The 19268-nt window shown below is 24.2% G+C and overlaps 1 long non-coding RNA gene and 1 other non-coding gene across 2 annotated transcripts; both read right to left on the bottom strand.

Moving 5' to 3' along the window:
* Positions 1-7667: 7667 nt before the first annotated feature.
* Positions 7668-8595, bottom strand: LOC113559026. The gene is made up of 3 exons (XR_003405803.1): positions 8312-8595; positions 8114-8245; positions 7668-8028 (listed from the first exon to the last, which is right to left on the bottom strand). It is a non-coding gene; the product is annotated as an uncharacterized LOC113559026 (long non-coding RNA).
* Positions 8596-13787: 5192 nt separating this feature from the next.
* On the bottom strand, positions 13788-13910 carry LOC113559513. Its single transcript, XR_003406012.1, has one exon. It is a non-coding gene; the product is annotated as a U5 spliceosomal RNA (small nuclear RNA).
* Between the last annotated feature and the right edge of the window lie 5358 nt (positions 13911-19268).

Raw genomic sequence — 19268 nt, 5'->3', positions numbered from 1 at the left:
AACACGATTACGATATATGTAGGTATATGCATATAAACTTATAAATTAAAATGATCTATTTAAGGCTATATGAATTATAGCATAATTTACTTATGCTATGGTATTTACTTTATGGTATTTACTTTTTGTTCTGTATAATAATGGATTTTAGTGATTTTACATTATGGTTTTAGTGACGTCTTGTGTATATAGTATATAATCCTATAGTAGATTGAATTTAATCGTTGGTGACATTTTCATTAATGTGAAATTCTTTTAGTATTATGTTTAAATTACATATTAATATTATTATTATGTATAGGTAATTACTAAAATTGCAAATATCATAATCGTGGTTCACTAAAAATACCAACACGAGCTTTATTCCTGTGCGTGATTATCGAGTCATTTTATTTTTTTAGGTATCATTAACTAGTATATTACTTTTCTTATGTAATAATACTTTTGATTTTTAAAATAGGTATTACTATAATATTATTATATATAATTTGTTTAGGCTCGACATGGTTTAATGTAATATTAAGTAAATGTGGATGAAAATTGCACTTATAATATTCGCCTTATTATATAGATAAGAGAAGGTATAAATCACGTAACTATCGTAATATTCGTGATGGCTTTATTTTGATTATCGTGGTTGATAATGAGATGAAGGTCGAACCATTATATGCTATAGCATACCTATAGGTTTATTTTAAATCAATTGTAATGAAAAAATAATAAACATTTAATCTAATATCCTAAATTACCTATCTACAGTCTACACTTTCATACTTATATTGTGGCAGATATCCATGTATTATGCTCGCATAATTAGATATCAGGAGGTATAGGTATACTTTTTTAAATAAAATAATAGGTAGGCACCTTCTGTAAACTAGCACATGTTGCACTACCTGTATGTGTGTGGAATAAACTTAAGTTGCTACAAATAAGTATAATAATTGTGTAATTGGACATGACATTTTTTATTTTGTATAATTAATTTCATCAGATTTTAACTTTTTACATTTCATCACACTTTCAATCAATAAAGTAATAGTACCTACCTATGTATGTGTAATATGCATGTTTATTGTTTATTAACTCTCAACTTTCACAAATACCTACTTGAATTAAATTAGATTAAATACAATTATTACTATTTTATCCAACACAAGGACTATTTTAACAGCACTTTATACGGAGATAAAACGCATATTTATTCAATAATAGTTGGAATAGTAAATTTTAGTACTCATATCAAATATATTTTATGAGCATACAAATAAATTAACATAAAATATAAACTAAAAAAAATCAAAAAAGAACATTAACTGATAAATTGGGTGTTTTTAAAATTTAAGTAAATAACTAAATTACTGTTTACAACCAAACCTAATGAAGTTAAAATCAAAAAACGTTTTACAATGTGTTACAATTATCGCAATTTAATATTAAAAAAAATTATTTATTTAATAGCTGAGTAAAATTAACCGAAATCAGTCAAATTTTTCCTAACCTTACCTTTAGAGATACCTCTATGCACATACAATATTTAATAATATCTAAGATATAAAATAATTAACAAAATTAAAATCAAAATCACTTTACTTAAGTAAAAAAAAAAAAAAAACTAATAATTTAGTTACAGTCCCGTATAAAAAATATCCTTAATTTTTTTTTCTTCATTTGTCAGCGTGATATTATTGACCATTATATTATGTTAAGAGGAAGAGTCGTAATACCTTATACCTAGTACACTGTAGATTATAGTCCACAAACCATCAGTAGCGATTTAAGAGAGAAATTTAGGCTACGAACTGGACCCTTGAACTCAAATTCATTATAAATATATTTAACTTGTTAATAAAAAATATAAAGATTTTGTGTAATTACATTATCTTGAAGTATCAACCTTTCATAATTTTGCTTAAATCAGCAGACAATCGTGTTAGGTTTATTAAGTTCCTAAATAAAACTAGCTTTTTAAACACCTAAATATTTTTAACAGCTCTGCACCGTAACTACATAATATTATATAAGTTATTTAATTTAAATTAAAAACAAAAATTGTAATTATGATTAAGGTGTAATAGTAAATAGACAACTTTTTCAACTTATAACGAGTGCTAACTTTTAATGTATAAAATAAGTATTTACAGTCAAGTCGCGATAACTCGAATCTCGGTAACTCGAAAAACTTGACTACTTTATTCCCCTAGAAATATGAATAATTTATAAATTAATATAAATCCGAGTTAGATACCTCGAAGCGAATTTGTATCTTCCTTCAACTTCGAGTTATTGCGACTCGACTATACTATGATTTCCAATCCAAAAATAATAAAACATACATTAATAACATAATATATGTGTGATGTGTCATTCGCATTCAATTTAATTATATACATATAGAAAAAAACTTAGTACTTACATAAATTATACGAATATATATAAAATAATGTTCAAATTTAATTTATATTATTTTTTATGTTTATAAATATTATTTATTCATAATTAAACTAATATTGTAAATATTTTTAATTTAATTTTGAAATTCTAAAAAAAGTAACCGTAAAATTATTTATATAGGTATTCCCATACGGAATGAAAATCTTATCTAATCTATCTAATCTAATTTTTAATAAAGTAACTCAAGGTTACAAAAATAATTAGACCTCTATTATTGTCTTGAAAGCACTGTGTCGACACACAGGCCATCCTTTTTCTCATCACATAATAATAAATAAAAATTATATTCATTGTGGATTTTGATAGTATCTTCTCAATAATATTGTAATTAACATATTCTACGATTGTCATAATCACTATGGTACGTTTAAATTTTGCAATAAAAAAATAATGACTAATTATTGGATTTATAGTGTATTTTCTAAGTCTCATGTATTGTATTGTCAATTGTTGTAGGTATACTGTTGTCGTTAGAAACTTAAATTTAATTGGGATACTACATTTATTATTTATTATTTATTATTTTTTAATGGGTATTACAAAAAGTACAATGTACACCGCCACACCACATATCTCAGACTGCATGGTAAATGAAAAAAATCAGTATAACAATAATAGCCATATAAGACTTAACATTAAAAACGCTTCAATCGAATTATTTATGATGTATATAATATCAGTAATATCATAACCTATAGTTTTTTTTTTTTTATTAAACGTATGTTACCTATACTACCTACCTACTTAGTTCAACAATGGCCATAAATTATTGCTATAGGTAACTTCAAATTTGTATACAGGTTTTTAATACCTATATTGCATCCTACTAGGTACCATCACTGTACATGACATATGGTAATAATAAATAATAATATATTTTAACTATTATCATTCATTATGGTACCTGCAATGTAAATAATATAACATTATAAAGTGTGTATAAAATTAACTCTAAAATATCTACGTCGTGTATTAATTTTAAAATCGTTTTTAATATATATTATACTTGTACCAATGATTAAATAAACAATTTATTATGCAGTTGGCAGTTCATGAAATAAACAAACATACATATCGTCATTTTATTTTCATACATACTGTGGATTTGAATAAAAAAAAAAAAATATCTTACTGCATAAAGTCATTTTTATATAAAATATTAATTTTTTTCAATATCTGGTACAGTTTAGTATGTATGAACAAAGACACAAAGTACATATCATACATAATATCTTATATAATCTTTGGTAAATTAATTTACTTAATTTCTAACATTAAAAATTTATTATTATACTACAATTATACATAAATTATTATAATTATTAAAATACATTCATTTTTCTCTTTAAAAAATGTATAATGTATATGTATGATTGTAGATTGAAGGTACTTATTTTTATTATTGATATAATGATATAATTTTTAATTTAAATTTAATTGTTTTTTTTATACCACGGCAATAATGCACTTTATAATCATAATATGTTTATAAACTCATATAAGTTGATAATGTAAAGCTAACAAGACATTCAACTGTCGAAGTCTCGATCAATATTTTACCTTAATTTCAATAAACTAAAAATAATTAATTCATTTAAAATTATGGAATTATAGGTATACTTATTCAAATTTGTATTGATAATGAGATTATAATCTCTTAAAAAAAACTATTATTTACTTAAAATGTATACAACTTTGTTATAACAGTAATCAAATTATTTAAAAAAATGTTCCTCTTTCATTAACATTATTTTTGTATTATATAATATTATTTATAAACAGGACTCGGGACTTATAGCACTTAAAATCTTTAAAATAAGCGTTTAAAAAAGCACTTACAAACATCATTAAAAGCACTCAAATAAGCATTTAAAAAACTTAAATTTAATCAAAAAAAAAAACATTCTTTTTACGTGATAAAGTAAGTACTAGATATAATTTGTAACTGTGCTAAAATTAATATGATTAAATATTACAAAAAATATTGAAACAAAATGATTAGGAAACGTTTCAAACTAAAAAATCAAAATAAATAAATAAATCTTTATATCATAAAAAAAATCAAACTTTCGAGAATTATTGTTTATATTTTTTCCGAGGGATTTTCTGAAAAAACTATAAAAAATAGAAAAACTGGTCAAAAAAGCAAAAATATAATCAGAAAAACTGGAAATAAGCATAATTTTAAAAAGTCGTCGAAAAAAGCAAAAAAAAAAGCACTTTCAAATTTCAAACATGTTTTAACATGATATATACTTCCATAGCACTCTGATACATTTTAAGTCAATCTATAAAAATAAGCAAATGCTTTAAGTCTTGAGCCTTGTTTATAAAACACAAAATTGCACATTTTACAACGTACAATTTGTCTACATTCAGTTATAATTTAGATTATTTACTTTTAACTTTAATGTGATAATTATATCAAGTACGTGCCTACTATTTTCTATTTTTTAAATTTTATCAGGATTTACTAAGATAGCAAATTAATTATCAAAAGTTCAAAACTTTGTTAGATATCATACAAATTAAGTGCTAATGTAGATATGTGTTTCTCCTATATTTTTTCCTTTAAAGTATTAAATATATCTACTATTAATTATGTATTCACTAATTAAAATTATTTAAAAATATAAATGAAAATCTATCTAAATTAAAAAGTGTAAGTAGAAAATATTTAAAGTGCGCCAATACAGAGTATTTAAATATAAATCTATTTACTTCTATCATGGCACAGTTAATAAACGTATAATTGTATGCAATTGTTATCGAACTCAAAATCAACTTAGTACATAAAAGGGTGTACAATATTAATTGAGTTTAGAATCCATTTATACGAGTAGATATGAGAGGATATACAATATGTATATCGCATATACATTACGAGACGGGTAAATAAGGTTAACAAGCTCAATCCAGGAGTGGAAGTCATCCCTTACTTTAAACCATTGAGGCAAGAGACAGAAATAAACGGGTCGGAAAATTAGCATTTCATAAAGGGCGACCCGAGATAACGTGATTTATACTAGAAATGTAGTGATAAACCAACACATTTAATGCACATCACATGAAATGAAAATTAAAATACCTTGACAATATTTTATACTGTGTTATTCAATACACGGGTTTATTTTTATTTTTATTATAATTATAATATATTTTATAAGTAATAATACTAACAGTAAATTAAAAAAAATATATTCTCACCAATAAAATAATACAAATAGTATGTATTAACAATCGGAACATTTTAAATTCTGATAAAATTTATTGATTTTACAACGATGTGCTTTTTATGTTATATGTACGATAAGTATTCGAAAAAATACTTCTATTTTCAATTTTGAGGTAGGCGTTGGATGGAAAATTTGATATAGTTTGTACTTAAAATATTAAAAATAATCAAGAAAAACGGAAATTTTACACAAATCCAATTATTTATAAAATCAATTTTGTTTTTTTAATAGAACTCAAATAACCACAAATATTTTAAATTTCCACTGAGTTAAACTTCAAGTTCAATCAATTTAATGATTATATTTTTTGTTAAAAGTAATAAGTAAAATTATCATAAATCCTTAAAAATATTAATTTTATTAGTAGAGTATGTTTATTATTAAAAGTATTTAAAATATTAAAAATATATATTTGTAGTTAAATAATTCTTCAAAGAATAGAGTATAAAAAGAGAAAACTTATTCACATTTCAAATATATTACACTTTATTACAATTAATTTCACTATACGTACATTCAACGACAAATAAAACATTAAAAAAACAATATTAACAGTAATAGGCATGAAAAGTTTACATTTGTTTCAATATGAATCAAAACCTGTTATAGAATAGGAGACATGACATGTAACCTCAGGCATAGATCATGATAAATATGTAATCAGTAATCACAAAATGAAAATGAAGAAAGTAATATTAGAATGTTGATTAGATAATAAAATAATGATGTCCCATTGTCTACCTATGTATAAAATCAACCATTTTACACAATACACAGTAAAACATGTTGCCTACCAAAACTCGGATATCGTATTATTTATGAAAAATAACCTTGACTGGCTTGACTATAAGTAGGCACATAATAGCCCAATTGAATATTTTAGCAAAAAAACGTTAACGAGACAATATTAGTTCATTATACATATTCAAAACGATAAATCAAAAGTTTTAATCGTAGCTTCAAAAATCTAACATATATATATAATGAAAATGTTTAATTTTATCTATTATAAACCGTACTTGCATTATCAATAATATATGATATCATGCCAAATTCATCAAATATATTGATTATAATCTAGAAAAACTAGAATATTACATAATATGTGTAAACGTGATATAGGTAATATATGTGTATATTGTACCTGTTAAGATCTGCTCCTGAAATTTAATAACAAAGTTTTTTTTAACAACAATTTTTACTAGAGGACATTGTTAATCGATTGGTAGGTATATTAATTTCAATTAGACCACTTACATATACCAAGTACGTTTAAATGTGCCTCTAGGTATAATAATCTGAGTACATTTAAAACCGTCACGTTTGTTAAATACCTACCTATATATTTCATAATATGTATCAATTATTGGCCTCGAAAAACAAATAGTTGGTTACTATAATTGATATTGACTATTATATCTAATTAATAATTCATAAAGTTTAATTATAAAAACTGCAAACCGTTAAAATTTAATTTCACGTATTTTCCTTTAATTAATTGACGACAAAATCAATTTAAAAGTTTAGTATCAAATGATTCAAATGCCAATATAGTTAATAATTAATAACGACAAGCTCTTAGGTAACGCAAAGTCTGACTGGGATTTTAAAATTCGTGTAATACCTATTTAATGGTCATTCTATGACTTAAGCCTAAAATAACAAGAGTAAAATAACATTTTATTAATTCTATAATAAAATATAATAAATTAATCGGAAATTATATTTGTAAATCTTACTTTACGATAAAGAAAATTGCAATGAATAAAAACTACATTTTTTCTTCTGCATTATTTTCATAAATGCAACTAAATTATTTTAATGATATGTATTTTATATTTAGGTAAACATATTATGGTTGTATAATATATTTTGACTACACATTTATACATACCAGACTGCCGAATAAAAATATATAAAACGTTTAATATATTATATCAGTGTGTTTCGATTTAAAAACTGATAGTTGAGTCTGCATTGAGTATTCACTTGTTATATACCTACAACGTTAGGGCTAATGGAATTCTATATATTCTATATTTATAAACATCAACTGAATATTGCACATAATATATTATACTCCTTTTGTTGAATGAATAAAATATAAACATTTATTTTACCCAACTTATACATTATTCAATGAATGTTTTAGCGTAGATTGACTTGGGTTTATTTTTCATTTACTTAACAATTTTTCACAAACCATTTCTTTCATTATGTAACAGCTTTAATCTTTACTCGGTATACTCTCGCGTATCCAAGGCGACGGCATGATTTCCAGACATATATAATGATATCACGCGCAATTCATGAAATTAAACCACTTAAATATAATGCACTGAAAATTAAATTGAAATAATAAGAATAAGTATACGTTTTATAAATAAAAAAAATTCCTAGCTAGTATTTAAATAATTTAATACTTAGCGGCTTGCTGGTAAATAGTAACGGCTGCAAACGAGTTGTGTCTCAAATAATGAATTATGTCTAGCAGTTTTTTTTGGAGTTACACTTGTTGTGTCCAACAATTTTTATAAATTCAAATTTGAATTTGTCTATTAATAAATTAAAAGTTTATTATATATTATAATATTTTACACGAAAAATGAAAAACTTCGTACAAAAAAGTCATATATTCATCGTAGCTTCACGTATACCTTATCTCCTCGCATAATAATAATGAACATAATCGAAAAATTGTATTCAGTAAACATCTTATAAAATACGTATGTATATGTGGGCTTTTAGGTATACAACATTAAAATGGACAAATTTTTCGATTTAAATTTATAAAAACTTTTTTTATTTTAATTAACGAAACAACATATTTTATTCTTGTGAAAAATATCGATTTGGATTTATCAGCACACAACTTGTGTAAAACTTTATAAAACAATTTGGGACTCAGTACGTGTATCCTTCTTTTATCACTAGGACACAACTCGTGAACGAGAAATTTTGTCGGGACACAACTGGTTAACTGCAATAATTACCTATACATGAAGATTAATAAATAAAATTAGGTACACGTACCCACCTATAATTATAATTTATAACTTCGTATTTCGTCGAATAAACACTGACATCCACAGTCAATATGTATTAGCTTTGCCTAATTTAGCTACAAATTATTTCACTCTACTATACAAAAAGTTTTAAAAAATACTATCGTCAAATATTTACCATAACAACCATAACATTTGTTTTAAATATAAATTATATTATACATGGCAATTCTTCATCAAACACCATTCATTATTATTTAAAAATGTATTAACATATATGAAAATATTATTTTTACATAAATTCTAGTCAAAATAAAACAACATTTTTATAGTTATAAACTGTTATAATATTTATTTTATTTTATTATAATTTTTTTTTTTTTTATTATGACAATATACGTTTTTTATTTCATAAGCAGAATATGTTTTGGAGTAAGACCTTAGCCAGAAAAATTACAGGAGAAGGGAAGAGGGGTTAAACTCTAAATGCCCCCCTGGATACGGCCGTGTTTTGAAATATTTCAATGTATAAAAAAATAATAATTGAAATTGAACGAGTATTTTATGAGTATATAAGTATTTGAAGTTTAGGTGAACGGGATAATGAGATGTACGAGGATACTCCGCAAAATGTTGGTCTACAACTCTACTTAACATGTAATACATTTTCCATTGAAAATACATTTTTAAATTTTCTTGTTTTGTGTCATACCGACTAATATGAACATAATTGATTATAAAAATATTTTGAGCATATGTGTTTTAAATATTTTTTTATGCAGCTATATATACAACTTATGTGAAATCTCGTATTCAATTTTTTAATGTTAGATATAATTATTTTTACTGTAAACTAAATTTTAGGATTTAGTAGTACCTATTATTTAATACCTAAATTTTCAGTAAACAGTAAATTAAATTAAAAAATATTCATACCTACCTACCAAATAAATCAATATTTTACTCTGTATAAATTATAAACTTTTAAAAAAATGTAGACAAAACAATTATATAAGTCATAATTATTAAATCAAATATCAACTATTGTGGTGTATTATTTCTAAAAGTGCAATTATAAAATAAATACACATGTGATATGTTACAAAATATTTTAATTTATAAACAAAACGATATTCAATTATGATAATTATGTATATTGATTATTTAATATTATTTTTAAGTTATTAATTGATTAATATTTGTATTTGAAAAATTTCAAAATTTCTTTAATAAGTTAATATGTATTATGAATATACATAGATATTTGTACTTATATCATAATATCATACCTCGATATTAAATATTCTTGAATTTTCATTTTATTGTAATCTACACCAATTAGGTAAGAACCATGTACCTTATATAGGTACTTTTTAATATTTTTCAGTTCATTCGTTTAACAATATTGCCTTATTGATATATAACAGTTTGGTATACATTATAACACTATGTGTATAATCTGATCTAATGATTTATTCGAATTTTACTAATTTATATATTATTATTTATAATAATTTATTATTACTTATTACGTATAAAAAACAAAAATCAAGAAAATGGCTTAACTATATAGTATAGGTAGGTTTTTAGTGTAGGTACTTCATCGTCATTGATTAGGTATACTAGGTACTATGTTAAATTTTACTTAACTTGATTAGGTATCGACGTATCTTATACATTGAAAATAGTTTAAATAATATCATCAAATTAATTCAATATGTTTTTATTGTGTTGAAAAAAGTATGAAGTTTAAAAAATACTAAATAAAAAAAATATATGATATTTTAAAAATATTGTTTTTTAACGAAATAAATGATGTAATAAAATTACATTTCATATAGAATGAATAATCTGGTATATAAAAAAAACACATAATTGTAAAATCAATATTTAACGCTCCGCTCAGAATTCAAAAATAAAAGTATCTAAAAAATAATTAATTTTGTGTATAATGTAATGAATTTCTTGATCATATATACAACTACCCATCTATAATTATGTGTGTTTATGGTTTGTAACAATGGTGTTACTGGTGAAACTCGTGTTACACTATGCCTTTTATTGTGTAAATGTTTAAATAAGTATTATTCAAAAATTAAAAGGAAAGATTTTTTTAATATCTATAGATAGGTACTTAAATAATTGTTTATCACGATATAAATTCAATTAAGTATTGAAAAAAAACCAACACAAGCAAAACTGCAATACAGTACTTATTGTCTTATAATGAATTTCGCTAAATATATTGATACGTGCGCATTTTTAGTGACGCAATGTAAATTCAAATCATAAAAAATATTTATAGATACCTTTCTTGAGTACCTATCTAAGTTTATTCGCGATTATAAAAAATATTTAATTATGTATTAATATAATTGCATATCAATTTTTTAAGGTAGATCAAATATTTTATACTTATATATATATAATTTTATTATATGCTTAAATATTATTATTTGCATTTTTCATTTCAATTCTATGTCCTTAATAATTGTAAGATTATTTTTATTTTAAAAAACAACATTTTTAGTTAATTGGTTTTTTCGAATTGCTGATCTAATTTAAACATTTAGGTAGAATGTTAGAAGTGACGTAGTCGGCAGAGACTTTTACAGAGTGATTCTTTTATCATTAAACACTAATTATTTCAAAAAATGTTGACTATTTTTAATTTTTTTTCATAATTTTTATTTTAATGCTTTTATAAAACTATGTGTATATAACATTTATTTTTTTCACCTTTATATTTAATGGTGATGGTGAAATCATTATCAAATTTTGATTTTAAAATGGCAACCTAAATTTAAAATGTCATAAATAGTAGCTAGAGCTATTTTTTTTAATGAATTTTAACGTTAAAATTATTATTTTTCATTTAACCGTTAGTTATAACTGCTTAAAGTTGGGTGGTTTGAGGTTTTTAGGTGTTTGTCAGTAGTTAGGTTATTAAGGCTGTGAAACGTTGTTAACTACAGATACAAAGTTCATTACTGTGTCAATAGTCAATAACGAGCTTATTACATATGATAAGAAACAAGTATTATAAAATCCGAAAACCGCTCAACTTTGAAAATCTATATCTCACTAAAAAATGAACGAAAAATAATAATTTGAACGTTAAAATTCTTAAAAAAAATAGTCTTATTAATTTAGTACATTTTAAATATAAATCAAAAGTTGATGTGGTTTCGCTATTAATAATAAAAGGGTGAAAAACAAGTAATTAGTACCGAATTCTGGTTGAAAATTCAATAATTATCATATTGCACTTCCAATAAATATAATACATAATTAAACATATAAAATAAAATTTTTAAAAAATTTGCATAATTAAATTAAATTGTGGTCATTATTATATATAAAATATGTAAAATAATATGTCATTATTATAATACACATGTACATATAGGAATCTATCGAATTTAAAATAATACATCATACATATAATTATAATATGCATGTACAATATATATTGTGTACATTTTAAAATAATTGTTAAACTTATTAGAAATGTATAGGGAATAGGGATAATATTATATATCCCTATATTTATCATATAATAAATCAATATTTATTTTATTTAGTTTATTCAGTTTATTGTAATGCGTATCATTATTTCAAACAACTTGCGCTTTTGAGTAAGTACTCCTTTGTTCTTCAGTCCCATTGTTAAACATTCTGATTCGCAAATAATGTATGATAATTTGATATAGGATACAAGCAAAGTGCAAACGATGCTTAACCCAAAAATTGAAAAAAAAAGGTTTAAAAAAGGTAGAAATAAACAATATAGTGATACGCAAACGATATACGACCAACTACAATAGGTATACCTTGACGAAGAAAATAAATAGTACGGATCTAGTCAAATGATACGCGATGCAGTAGTTTTATTATTATCTATAAGTAGGTAATATATTTCAAGCAGAATATAATAAATTATATATTATTTTACTCTCGGGTGAAAAACTAAAAACACGTAACTGAGATAGGTGCATGAAGTGACGTATAACATGATTTTGCACTTCTCCAAAAAAAAGTGTTGTGTTAAAATAACTATGATTAAGTATATTTTTTCTAAAATGGTTGGAAAAATAAATGTTTGACAAATAAAAACAACCCATAGCCAGTAGGTACCTATAATATTTTCTATTTCTATTTTAATTATCAATTTCAAATTTTTAATTTGTATAAACGATAATTAAATTATAAAGTGATTCAATTCACAAACAAAAATTTTATATTTTATCATATTAGAATATTTTATAACATGAGTACCTATTAAGTATTAAGTAGATAAAAATAAAATTAATATATTTTTTTAGAATGTAAATAATTTTTTTTTGTACCTAATAGACAAATTTAGATATTATTTTGTATTACAGTGAGTGGTCACTGAGTGTTCGTTACTTTGATTATGTCAACCGATTGATTCCATATACCACTACTATTTATAGATTCTGAACGTTCCGCTGAACGTAGGTATTGATTTTACATTTGGTATGTGTACACAATTAAACAGAAATAGTTGAAAAAAATATTCCGATCTTGAACGTGGTTTATGATGGAAAATTGAATCGATCTAGTTTGTACTTTTAAGAGGACGTTATACGCGGTTATACCCACATGTTATAGCTATGTAAAATATTACAACTTTAAAATAATCATAATTCACTTTAAAATGATAATATCAATAAAAGCATATTATTTTCTAGATAATATTCTTACCTTTAAATTTGATATTAAGTACATTTACTCTAGTATTAAAACTAACATCACAGAATGTGTTCTGTTGAACGAAAATTTGCCATGATCTACATTAGTAAGACAGAAACAACACATGCGGGTAAACGTCTTCTTAAAGGTCAGTCACCTAATCACTAACTCACAAAATTAAGACTTAAGTTACCGAGAACATGTTCACCTTTTTTCAAATACATACGTAAACAATCATAACAAGAAATCGGGTGGACCCGGAAAATATTTGTTTCAACGTGTAATGCAATGGTCTGGGGCAAAATGTCACCCACAAAAATATGATAGTAATTATACTAGTATAATAAATATTTAAGATATAAATTCAATGCAACAGATGCCCGATTGAATGATCAGGCAATATAAAAATTATTATCTAGACTCCTATAAGTGCTCCTTCCCACGGAAATCTTTAGTAAAAGGCGAAAGATTTTTTCGATTTGAAAGGGAGCCGGAGTTATCGTTACGGTCGTTTTGGGTTCCTTATATCCGATCAATCGGGTTACGACACCATGCAGTAGTCGGGTGTTCATCTTTTGTGGTTTTCCGATGTACATGCTCAGGTCTAACGGACCAGTCCGCGTCCGGACCACGACCTATGCAAGCTTTTACCATTGCAGTTAAAGCTATTGCAAAAACCGGTGGTCGTGGTGCGTCCGTAAAGCTCGACGACCGCGCCCGAAAGTGGGTTGGTAAACGACCGTGCCTGCGAACGTTATCTATCGAATATTCTTCGAAACACGGAAGCGCCGCAACGGCAACAGGCGACCGACGGACCGAACGAAAAAGAGCGCCGAACCATGATATGAGATATGGTCCGCTAGACAGCATTAGCGACGTGTATCGAGTTTGTCGCACGATTTTAGTCGCGGTAAATTTGAAACGACAAACAAATTGCTGGTACATTATTGCCTTGTACATTAAAATAAAACGAAAACGTAGGTTAGGTTAGTATATATTAATAAGAAAGTGATTAAATAACGATCGGAGATATTTTATACGTCACAATATCGAAAATTTATTTGCAGTAATATTTATACAATTTAAGACATACCATAATATTGTTTTATGATATTAGGTATAGAGACCCTTATGCGCATTATGGTATGACTGAACTAAATGTATATAGATAACCGATAAGTGAAATAGTTACCTTATTGGTTTCTTGCAGAATATCCAACTAGATCAGTCCTTTCTTAATTTGTGCCAGTGAGGCATATTAACGGATAGGTAGTCGACAAAGTTACGATAATTAATGATATTACCTTATAAACGAAAAATGAAATTGATACAAATTAAATGAATCTTATAAGTATATGATAAAATGTATAAAATAATAGTATATAATTAATAATTATATCATAATATAGAATTAAATATAAAATCAATACACATTAGACATTAGTCATTACACATAACATTTACTAAATTATTATGTTAATAAAGCGATTTGCAACTATATAATGTAAATATGTCATCAAATTTACGCAGTAGAACTGTAATTCTGATCAAACTATATCGATCATTTGACTTAACATTCATAAATATATTAGGTAGGTACTTACCTACATCGTACCTACGCAAACGCAAGAGGATAACAATCAAGAATTAAAAACGGTGACAAACTGACAATGTAAATGCCAAAAAAAATTACTTCTAATTTTTGTTGTTTCGGTTTCGTAAAAGAATTGTTATTTCGGCTAAGTTTTATTTCGACGACCGTTCATTCGTATACATACATTATTATAAAGCTTATTTTCTTTATTTAACAGAAAATAATAACCAATATTATGTATTTACCTACCACGATTATCTATACCGTGTTTATGTAGATAACCGTAGTACCTATAAACTGTATACCAGCGTCATATTTTCATATAGGTAATTACAATCCGTCTTCAACACAAACAATGATTTTTTGAAGTGTACCTACAATCTGTCTATAATATTACGTTGTAATTCAAAAATAAATAACATTATAACTAGATACTTGCTTAAATGCAAATTTTAAACATTCAATTCATCCAAATAAATCTAGTTTTAAACGTTTACTAGTTAGGGAATGAAAATAAAAATTCTGAAAATTATACCTTTATCTACCAACGAACCAACGCATCAATCATTTTTAAAGAAAAATTTAGTTAACAATTTTTCAAACTATTTAAATTAGATAACTTATCTACTAAACTTAGTTCAAATTTGACGACCGCTGGAGTTACGGTAATTGACATAATTTGATAAAAAAGTTATGATTTTATTTAGAATATGATTCGGTTGAAATTAACGAAATTTTTTTAGCTGAAATATTTTCAGATCAGTACTCTAGTAGTGTTGTCCAATTGTCCAAGACAAGGCTGAAATTATTTTTGGCTTTTTTAAGGCCTATCCTTATATGTTTATAAACATTTTGTACTTTTGTAGCTTAAAAAAAGAATTATCATTAACTTAACAATTTCGTAAAAATTCTGAATTACCTACTGAGAATAAATTAAAAAAAAAAAGTTGGAAAGTAAGTAACAACTCTGTTATACAGGTGATAAGCAGTGGCGTAATATGGTTAACATTTTCGGTGTTCCAATTTTTTTTATGTGATCGTGGATATTTAAACATGCCTCCCCTGATCATAAGCCACGTTTTTCACACAAATAAAAAAGAGAAGCATTAAAACTGTAAATAAATAAGTATATTCAAGTGTTTGATTATTTTTATTATTTTTTATTATTTATTTATACAATAATTTACAATATTGTCAATATTTATTTTAAACTCAATTATCGGCTATTCACAGAAGAATGTTATTGTTGAATTCATCAATGACTTCTTCCGTATTGATTTTTTTTTTTCAATTTGTAATATAGCAAAATTACTTAACCGTTTTTAACATACTGTGGTCCTTAGATAAGTTTTAAGTCTTTTTAAACATGATTATGATCTTTCACAGCTAGCAGTTGTAGTGGGTATAGTAAAAAATACTCGTATAATTTATGTTAAAATTGGAAATCCATTTTGAAAATCATCATTCAATTATAAACTTCAATTTCGGTATTCAGATGTTTAAAATTAAAGTTGTACGTGTTACAAACAATATTCAATGATTCATGTGGGGGAGGATACAGGCCTTATAAATGAAAATTGTTTGGTGTTTCAAGTGCAACATTTAAAACACTCCAATTATGTCAGTGGTGATAAGTAAGTCACTAGCTATAGCCTGTTATGTATGTGTTAAATTTGAATTTAATGATAATTCATTATTATAAAATACAATTTTAAGCAAAGATGGTGTGTCAGCCCGAGTATATTTTATTGCTATTATAGTAATTTAATTATTTTAGTTAAATAATAAAAGCAATAATGAACAATCATAAGTAGGCATAAGTTGAATTAATTTTACCTAATCGTTATATTTATTATATTACCATATATTATATAAAGTGAAGCTTTTAACAAACTATTTTTCCCTAAATATCAGTTTTAAAATTAACATCTTTTTAATTTATTTCTCAATTGTAAAATTAAGGGGCTGCCACATTTTTAGTTTTTTCATTGGATTGTGCCATTGCTATATTTCACACTTTTTATTAACATTAAGAAAAGTAATAGTTAGTAACTAGATTCATAAAAAATATAAATTAACAATTTAAAATAAATTAAAGATTATTAATGGAACATAAATATGTATTTAAATATATTTATAATAAAATTTAAAATGAAGTAAAGGCAACAACGTCAATGGAATTATTAAACTAAATTTTCTAAAATGGACATGAAAGTATTTATTGAATTGCATGAGTTCCCAGTAAATAATAAAATGTATAACCAATTTCTGTTTATATTTACAAAAAATAGAAGTATATATGTGATATAAATAAAATCAAAATACATATTGATAAAATAATGATAAAATAATAATAAATGAACCATCAAACTCTAACCAAAGCTGTTAACCATAAAACATAACAAATTATAATATTTGTACTTAACTATTGTAACAATAATATCACAGCATTGCTTCCTTAAATTTATAAAAAAAAAACAAATTATAATATTTTATTAATAAAATAAACCTTACACACAAATTAAAATATAAAATAAAGTACACGTCTTTTATGTATTTAAAAAATGAATAACTGTTACTTCTAATTCAACAATATAAAAGTTCAACATTATTAGATAATAATTTCAGGCAATTTTGGTAAAAATGTTGCAATATATAAAATTACAATGTAAGTACCTATTGATAAAAATAAGACTTGAATACAAATGTTTAAATGAAAAATCAAAATATTTTGTGAACAGAAATACTGAAACAATTAACAATAAATGTGTTTTAATAAGCAACCTTTAATATAATTAATTATTGTTACACAGACACAACTCATGAATCATGATTGGAAACAAAAAGACACATCTATCAGTATAAAACATATCTAAAAAAAACACTGCCTTAAAAATGTATAAACTATGATTTACCACAACTTGTAAGTAATAACTAATAACAAATAAAACATAGAAAAATATTAGAGAATTATATTCTTAATCAATTACTATTATTAAACACACATAAAAATTATATTTGTAGACACATAAAAATAGTTTTGGTAACAACGGTAACGGTTGTACTCTTATGAACAACATAAAGGTTAGGTAAACATTAATATTATAAATAATGATTTATATATTGTTTTATAAGCGTTAATGAACACATGGAATTAATTAAAAAATTTGACACAGCTCAAAATTACAGGTCATTTCTTTCATAGCAATACCAAATTAGTTTTTAAATGTCAAATAATCTGTAGAACAAGTTTCAATAACATAACAGATTTATAATACATAGTATAAAATTAAATTGTTATTTTTTTTATCAAATTTATAAAAACTTGGTATAAAATTATCAGACAAAATAGTAAAAAATAAATATTTGAAGCTCTTACATCAATCACAAGATTTAGATCTTTTTACAAGGCAAGAAAATATGTGACTAAATAATATTAGCAAACGGAATACACAAATTAAATTAAAAATTATAATCTTATGGTTCTTTCTTAATTAATATATAGCAGGTACACTATTAATACATAAAAAAAGTACACCTTTATATATTCTGTATGTTTACAAACACTTACAGTTATTGTTGTAACAAGTTTATTTTAGCATTGTGCAATAACATACAATTATACCACTACTATTTATATGTTATTTACAACAATTAGATGTATAGCACTAGGAACTTATGAGTACTGGTTTTGGTCCCTATTATAACATACATACAAAATATAAAATCAAATTTATGATTTGAAAATAAAAACATAGTATTTCCTTTTTTATATAACCCAAAAAATTTAAATAAATAATAATAACATGCCCATAAAAGCGATATTTAAAAAACTAAAATGGTTTATTGGCCGGGTCATTCTTTTTCAGAAGATGGTTTGGTATAATATTGACAACGGCAATCTTAATCTTATATTTGTAATTTATAATAAACATCATAGACTAAAGATAAATAAAACATAAAATTATTTAACAAACCATTTAAATATTCATATATATATATATATAGAGAGAGAGATAGATAGATAGAAATGTAATAAAATAATTTTAACAATTCTTTGAAAAAATATAACACCCTGAAACTATTGAAACATAACGCTAACATAGTATGCATTGTTTGAAGACTAGAATATATATAATATATATTTTTTGACTTTGCACTAGGTATTGGGTGTAACAGTAATAACAAATGACAAGTGGTATTTTTTAAACTAGAAAAATGTCTGACATGAAGGAATATTATATATATATATATATAGTGTAA

The sequence above is a fragment of the Rhopalosiphum maidis genome, chromosome 3, assembly GCF_003676215.2.
Source record: "Rhopalosiphum maidis isolate BTI-1 chromosome 3, ASM367621v3, whole genome shotgun sequence".
Classification (NCBI taxonomy): Eukaryota; Metazoa; Arthropoda; class Insecta; order Hemiptera; family Aphididae; genus Rhopalosiphum; species Rhopalosiphum maidis.
The sequence above is the reverse complement of the archived record's forward strand: the minus strand, read 5'-3'. Positions and strand labels throughout refer to the sequence as shown.